Below are 8,140 nucleotides of genomic sequence, written 5' to 3'. Positions count from 1 at the left end.
GCCCCACATTGGTCTTTCTGCTCAGCGGGGAGCCTGCTTCCCCTTTTCTCTCTGCCTGCCTCTCTGCCTACTTGTGATCTCTTTCTGTCAAATAAAGAAATAAAATCTTTAAAAAATAAAAAATACACCACAAAAAAATACTACAGGTTACGTCCCTAGTCAACATGGATGCAAAATCCTCAGCAAAGTTTTAGTAAACTGAAATCAACAATTCAGTTTAGTAAACTGAAATCAACAATTCAATAAAATCCACCACAAATTAATGGAATTTATTCCAGGGATGCAAGAATGGTTCAATATCCACAAGTCAATCACTGTGATACACCACATTAACAAAATGAAGGATAATAATCATATGAGTATCTCAATAGATACAGGAGAAACATTTAATAAAATACAACATCCATTAATAAGAAAAATGCTCAACAAACTGAGTTTACAGAAAACATACCTCAACATAATAAAAGCCACATATGACAAAGCAAGAGCTAACATACTCGATGGTGAAAAGGTAAAAGATTTTTCTTTAAGATTAGGAATAAGACAAGAGTGTCCACTCTTGCCACTTTTATCCAACAGACTACTGGGGGTCTTAGACATAGAAATCAGACAAGAAAAAGAAATAAAGGAATCCAATTTGATAAGAAGTAATACCGTTACTAATTGCAGATGACACAGTACGATGTATAGGAAACTCGAAAGACGCCACCAAAAATGAACTATTAGAGATAATAAGTGATTTCTGTAAAGTTTCAGGATACAAAATTAATATACAGAAGTAAGTTGCTCTTCAACACACTAATAAACTAGTGGGTATTAAGGAGGGCACATATTGCAAGGAGCACTGGGTGTGGTGCATAAACAATGAATCTTGAAACACTGAAAAAATAAAACAAAATTTAAAAAACAGAGAAATTGAAAAATCCCATTTATACTTGTATAAAGAATAAAATACCTAAGAATAAGTTTAACTAAGGAGGCGAAAGACCTTTGACTCTGAAAACTATAAACTTTCATGAAAGAAATTGACTGTGACACAAGAAAATGGACAGATATACCATGCTTATGGATTGGAAGAATCATTATTGTTCAAATTTCCACAATACCCAACGAAACCTAAAAATTCAGTGCAATACCTATCAAAATACCAATAGTATTTTCCACAGAACTAAAACAAATAATCCTAAGGTTTGTATGGAATCACAAAAGACCCTGAATAGCCAAAGTAATCTTGGGAAAGAAGACAAAAGCTGGAGGTAGCACAGTCCCAGATTTCAAACTATGTTATAAATCTACAGTAATCAAAACAGTATAAAACTGGCACAAAAGCAGACACATAGATCAATGGAACAGAATAGAGAGCCCAAAATAAACCCACATTTATATTGCCAATTAATATACAACAAAAGGGGCAAGCATATATAATGGAAAAAAGGCAGTCTTTTTTTTTTTAATTTTTTTTATTTTTCAGCGTAACAGTATTCATTATTTTTGCACCACACCCAGTGCTCCATGCAATCCATGCCCTCTCCAATACCCACCACCTGGATCCCCCAACCTCCCATCCCCCGCCCCTTCAAACCCGTCATATGGTTTTTCAGAGTCCATAGTCTCTCATGGTTCACCTCTCCTTCCAATTTCCCCCAACTCCCTTCTCCTCTCCATCTCCCCTTGTCCTCCATGCTATTTGTTATACTCCACAAATAAGTGAAACCATATGATAATTGACTTTCTCTGCTTGACTTATTTCACTCAGCATAATCTCTTCCAGTCCCGTCCATGTTGCTACAAAAGTTGGGTATTCATCCTTTCTGATGGAGGCATAATACTCCATAGTGTATATGGACCACATCTTCCTTATCCATTCGTCCGTTGAAGGGCATCTTGGTTCTTTCCACAGTTTGGCGACCGTGGCCATTGCTGCTATAAACATTGGGGTACAGATGGCCCTTCTTTTCACTACATCTGTATCTTGGGGGAAAATACCCAGTAGTGCAATGGCAGGGTCATAGGGAAGCTCTATTTTTAATTTCTTGAGGAATATCTACACTGTTCTCCAAAGTGGCTCCACCAACTTGCATTCCCACCAACAGTGGAAGAGGGTTCCCCTTTCTCCACATCCTCTCCAACACACGTTCTTTCCTGGCTTGCTAATTTTGGCCATTCTAACTGCTGTAAGGTGACATCTCAATGTGGTTTTAATTTGAATCTCCCTGATGGCTAGTGATGATTCCATTACAATCAAAATTCCACAGGTATTTTTCAAAGAGCTCGAGCAATAATCCTAAAATTTGTATGGGATCAGAAGAGACCCCGAATCGCTAAGGAAATGTTGAAAAACAAAAATAAAACTGGGGGCATCACGGTACCTGATTTCAAGCTTTACTACAAAGCCGTGATCACCAAGACCGCATGGTACTGGCATAAAAACAGACACATAGACCAGTGGAACAGAGTAGAGAGCCCAGATATGGACCCTCAACTCTATGGGCAAATAATCCTCGACAAAACAGGAAAAAATATACAGTGGAAAAAAGACAGTCTCTTCAATAAATGGTGCTGGGAAAACTGGACAGCTATATGCAGAAGAATGAAACTCGACCATTCTCTTATAGCGTACACAAAGATAAACTAAAATGGATAAAAGATCTCAACGTGGGACAGGAATCCATCAGAATCCTAGAGGAGAACATAGGCAGTAATCTCTTCGATATCAGCCACAGCAACTTCTTTCAAGTTATGTGTCCAAAGGCAAAGGAAACAAAAGTGAAGATGAACTTTTGGGACTTCATCAAGATCAAAAGCTTCTGCACAGCAAAGGAAACAGTCAACAAAACAAAGAGGCAACCCACGGAATGGGAGAAGATATTTGCAAATGACAGTACAGACAAAAGGTTGATATCCAGGATCTATAAAGAACTCCTCAAACTCAACACACACAAAACAGACAATCATATCAAAAAATGGGCAGAAGATATGCAGACACTTCTCCAATGAAGACATACAAATGGCTATCAGACACATGAAAAAATGTTCATCATCACTAGCCATCAGGGAGATTCAAATTAAAATGACAGTCTTTTCAATAAACAATGCTGGAAAAACTGGATAGCTACATGCAAAGAATGTAATCAGACCACTTTCTTACACCACACACACACACACACACACACACACCCTCAAAATGGATTCTACATCTAAATGTAAGACCTGAAACCTTAAAAGTCCTAAAACAAAACATTGGCAGTAATCTCTTAGATATCAGCCACAGAAATATATTTCTGGATCTGTCTCCTTAGACAAGGAAAACAAAAGCAAAAATACACTATTGGGATACATCAAACTAAAAAGCTTTTGCATAGCTAAGGAAACTCTCAACAAAATGGAAAGGCAACCTACTGAATGGGAGGAGATGTTTGCATATGATCTATCTCATAAGGGTTTAATATCCAAAATATATAAAGAACTCATACAACTCAAGAGCAAAACCACAAATAATCCAATTAAAAATGGGCAGAGTTCTTGAATAGGCATTTTTGCTAACAAGAAATACAGGTTACTAAAAGAAAGATACATGAAAAGATGCTCAACATCATTAATCATCAGGGAAATGCAACTCAAAACCACTATTCATTGTCACCTCACACCAGTCAGAATGGCTAGAATCAAAAAGACAAGGAAAAAACAAGTGATAGCAATATGGGAAAAGGGGAATTGTTGATGGGAGTAAAATTTTTTGTATTCACTGTGGAGTTTCTTCAAAAAATTAGAAGTAGAAATACCATAAGACAATATTCTACTTCTGGGTATTTACCTAAAGAAAACAAAAAACATGAACTCAAAAATAGATATGAACATACTCATGTTTATTGAAGCATTATTTATAATAGCTAAGAGATGGAAGCAACATATGTGTCTATCAGTAGATGGATAGATAAAGGATATTGTTCAGGAGGAGTCAAGATGGCGGAGAAGTAGCAGACTGAGACAACATCAGTTAGCAGGAGATCAGCTAGATAGCCTATCGATCCATTGCGAACACCTACAAATCCAACAGCAGATCAAAGAGAAGACGAGCAACAATTCTAGAAACAGAAAATCGACCACTTTCTGAAAGGTAGGGCCGGCAGAGAAGTGAATACAAAGCAACATGAAGATAGACTGCAGGGGAGGGGCCAGCTCCCGGCAAGGGGCAGAGCAATGGAGCACAAAGTTAGGACTTTTTAAAGTCTGTTGCACTGAGGGACATCGCTCCAGAGGCTAAACCGGGGTGAAGCCCACACGGAATCAGCATGGCCCCAGGTCCCATGGGCTCACAGAAGGATTGGGTGTGTCTGAGTGTTGTAGAGCTCGCAGGTTTTAGAGTAGGGAAGCTGGCTACAGAGACAGAGCCGAGGAGTGAGCTGTCAACCCAGGGTTACCTTGAACGGTCACAGGCTGGGTGAGCTTGGAGCGTGGCCAGAGGCCAAGGAGACGGGATCGATTGAGTGCTTTTCTCTGAGGGCACACTGAGGAGTGGGGCCCTGAGCTCTCGGTTCCTCCGGGCCAGAGATTGGGAGGCCGCCATTTTCATTCCCGTCCTCTGGAACTCTACGGAAAGTGTTCAGGGAACAAAAGCTCCCGAAAGCAAACCCGAGCAGATTAATTAGCCTGGCCCCTGGTAAGGGTGGGGCAATTCCGCCTCAGACAAAGACACTTGAGGAACAGGCCCCTCTCCCAGAAGATCAACAAGAAATCCAGCCAAGACCAAGTTCACTAACCAAGTAGAACAGCAGAATTCCAGAGGAGGAGAAAGCAAAGCATGGAATTCATGGCTTTCTCCCCATGACTCCTTGGGCTTGCAGTTAATTTTTTTTTTCTTCTGCTAATTTTTTTTTTAACTTTTACCCTTTCCTCTTTTAGTGTTTTCTTTCTTTTTTTTTTTTTTTAGATTTTATTTATTTGTTTGGCAGAGAAAGATCACAAGTAAGCAGATAGTCAGGCAGAAAGAGAGAGAGGAGGAAGCAGGCTCCCTGCCGAGCAAAGAGCCCAAATGCAGGGCTCGATCCTAGGACCCTGAGATCATGACCTGAGCCAAAGGCTCAGGTTTAACCCACTGAGGTTTAACCCACTGAGCCACCGAGGCGCTCCTCTTTAAACGTTTTTTTAACTAGTTTATCTTAACAATACCTTTAAAAAAATAATAATAATATACTTTTTTGAACTTTCATTATTGTAGTCATATTTTAATCCTTCATTGTATCTAATTTTATTTTTTGTATACACATAGGGTTTTTCTTCTAGCAAATTTGGGGTACAACTTCTCCTAATAGATCAAAATATACCCTAAATCTAGCTCTGGGCTTGTTCTAGTCTCCAACCCGAGCAAATTCTCTCCACTTTCTTTTTCTTTATTCTCCCAAAATACTTACTTTTTCAACTCCTTTTTTAGAAATTAAAAAAAATTTTCTCATCTTTATAGGCATATCCCATCACTTCATTATGTATACCCTTAATTGTGTTTTTCATTTGTTAAAAGTTTGGGAGGTAGTTTCTTCTAAGAGACCAAAATACTCCCAAAATTAAGTGGGTGACCCTGTTCTAGTCACAAGTCTAATAGATATATATACTTTTTTCTTTTTTAATATTTTTTTTTATTTGTTTTCTTTTTTTAACTTTTTTATTTTCTGAACTTTTTATCCCCTTTCTCCCTCCCATGATTTAGGAACTTTTCTGGTTTGGTTAAAGCACACTTTCCTGGGGTCTTTGCCACCCCTTTAGTATTTTATTTGCTCCATCATATATTCTTATCTGGACAAAATGACAAGGCGGAAAATCTCACCACAAAAAAAAGAACAAGAGGCAGTACTGAAGGCTAGGGACCTAATTAATATGGACATTGGTAATATGTCAAATCCAGAGTTCAGAATGATGATTCTCAAGGTTCTAGCCGGGCTCAAAAAAGGCATGTAAGATAGTAGAGAAACCCTCTCCGGAGAGATAAAAGACCTTTCTGGAGAAATTAAAGAACTAAAATCTAACCAATTTGAAATAAAAAAAAGCTATTAATGAGGTGCAATAAAAAATGGAGGCTCTTATTGCTAGGATAAATGAGGCAGAAGAAAGAATTAGTGATATAGAAGTCCAAATGACAGAGAATAAATAAACTGAGCCAAAGAGAGACAAACAAATACTGGACCACGAGAAGAGAATTTGAGTGATAAGTGACACCATAAGGTGAAACAACATTAGAATAATTGGGAGTCCAGAAGAAGACGAAAGAGAGAGGGGAGCAGAAGGTATATTGGAAAGAATTATTGTAGAGAATTTCCCTAATATGGCAAAGGGAACAAGCATCAAAATCCAGGAGATGCAGAGAAACCCCCTCAAAATCAATAAGAATAGGTCCACACCCCGTCACCTAATAATAAAATTTACAAATCTTAGCGACAAAGAGAAAATCCTAAAAGCAGCCCGGGACAAGAAGTCTGTAACATACAATGGTAAATATATCAGATTGGCAGCACTTATCCACAGAGGCCTGGCAGGCCAGAAAGAACTGGCATGATATATTCAGAGCACTAAACGAGAAAAACATGCAGCCAATAATACTATATCCAGCTAGGCTATCATTGAAAATAGAAGGAGAGATTAAAAAGCTTCCAGGACAAACAAAAACCGAAAGAATTTGTAAACACCAAACCAGCTCTACAGGAAATATTGAAAGGGGGCCTCTAAGCAAAGAGAGAGCCTAAAAGTAGTAGATCAGAAAGGAACAGAGACAATACATAATAACAGTCACCTTACCGGCAATATAATGCCACTAAATTCATATCTCTCAATAGTTACCCTGAATGTTAATGGGCTAAATGCCCCAACCAAAAGACACAGGGTATCAGAATGGATAAAAAAACAAAGCCCATCAATATGCTGCCTACAAGAAACTCATTTTAAACCCAAAGACAACTCCATATTCAAAGTAAGGGGGTGGAAAATAATTTACCATGCTAATGGACATCAGAAGAAAGCTGGGGTAGCAATTCTTTTATCAGATCAAATAGACCTTAAGTCAAAGACTATAATAAGAGATGAGGAAGGACACTATATCATACTCCAAGGGTCTGTCCAACAAGAAGATCTAACAATTTTAAATATCTATGCCCATAACATGGGAGCAGACAACTATATAAACCAATCAATAACAAAATCAAAGAAACACATCAACAATAATACCATAATAGTAGGGGACTTTAACACTTCCCTCACTGAAATGGACAGAACATCCAAACAAAAGATTAACAAGGAAATCAAGGCCTTAAATGACACACTGGACCAGTTGGACATCACAGATATATTCAGAACATTCCATCCCAAAACAACAGAATGCACATTCTTCTGTAGTGCACGTGGAACATTCTCCAGAATGGATCACATCCTGGGTCATAAATCAGGTCTCAACTGGTATCAAAAGTCTGGGATCATTCCCTGCATATTTTCAGACCACAATGCTCTGAAGCTAGAACTCAATCACAAGAGGAAATTTGGAAAGAACCCAAACACATAGAGACTAAACAGCATCCTTCTAAAGAATGAATGGGTTAACCAGGAAATTAAAGAATTGAAAAATTCATGGAAAAAAAATGATAAACCAACACATTGGTTCAAAATCTGTGGGACACAGCAAAGGCAGTCCTGAGAGGAAAATATATAATCATACAAGTCATTCTCAAGAAACAAGGAAGGTCTCAAATACACAACCTAACCCTAGACCTAAAGGAGCTGGAGAAAGAACAACAAAGAAAGCCTAAACCCAGCAAGAGAAGAGAAATCATAAAGATCAGAGCAGAAATCAATGAAATAGGAACTAAAAAAACAATAGAACAAATCAACAAAACTAGGAGCTGGTTCTTTGAAAGAATTAATAAGATTGATAAACCCCTGGCCAGACTTATTAAAAAGAAAAGAGAAAGGACCCAGATAAATAAAATCATGAATGAAAGAGGAGAGATCACAACCAACACCAAAGAAATACAAACAATTATAAGAACATACTATGAGCAACTCTATGCCAACAAATATGACAATCTGGAAGAAATGGATACATTCCTAGAGACATATAAACTACCACAACTGAACCAGGAAGAAATAGAAAGCCTGAACT

This window comes from Enhydra lutris, unplaced genomic scaffold, assembly GCF_002288905.1.
Source record: "Enhydra lutris kenyoni isolate GAN:26980312 unplaced genomic scaffold, ASM228890v2 scaffoldscaffold104, whole genome shotgun sequence".
Taxonomy (NCBI): domain Eukaryota; kingdom Metazoa; phylum Chordata; class Mammalia; order Carnivora; family Mustelidae; genus Enhydra; species Enhydra lutris.
The sequence above is the reverse complement of the archived record's forward strand: the minus strand, read 5'-3'. Positions refer to the sequence as shown.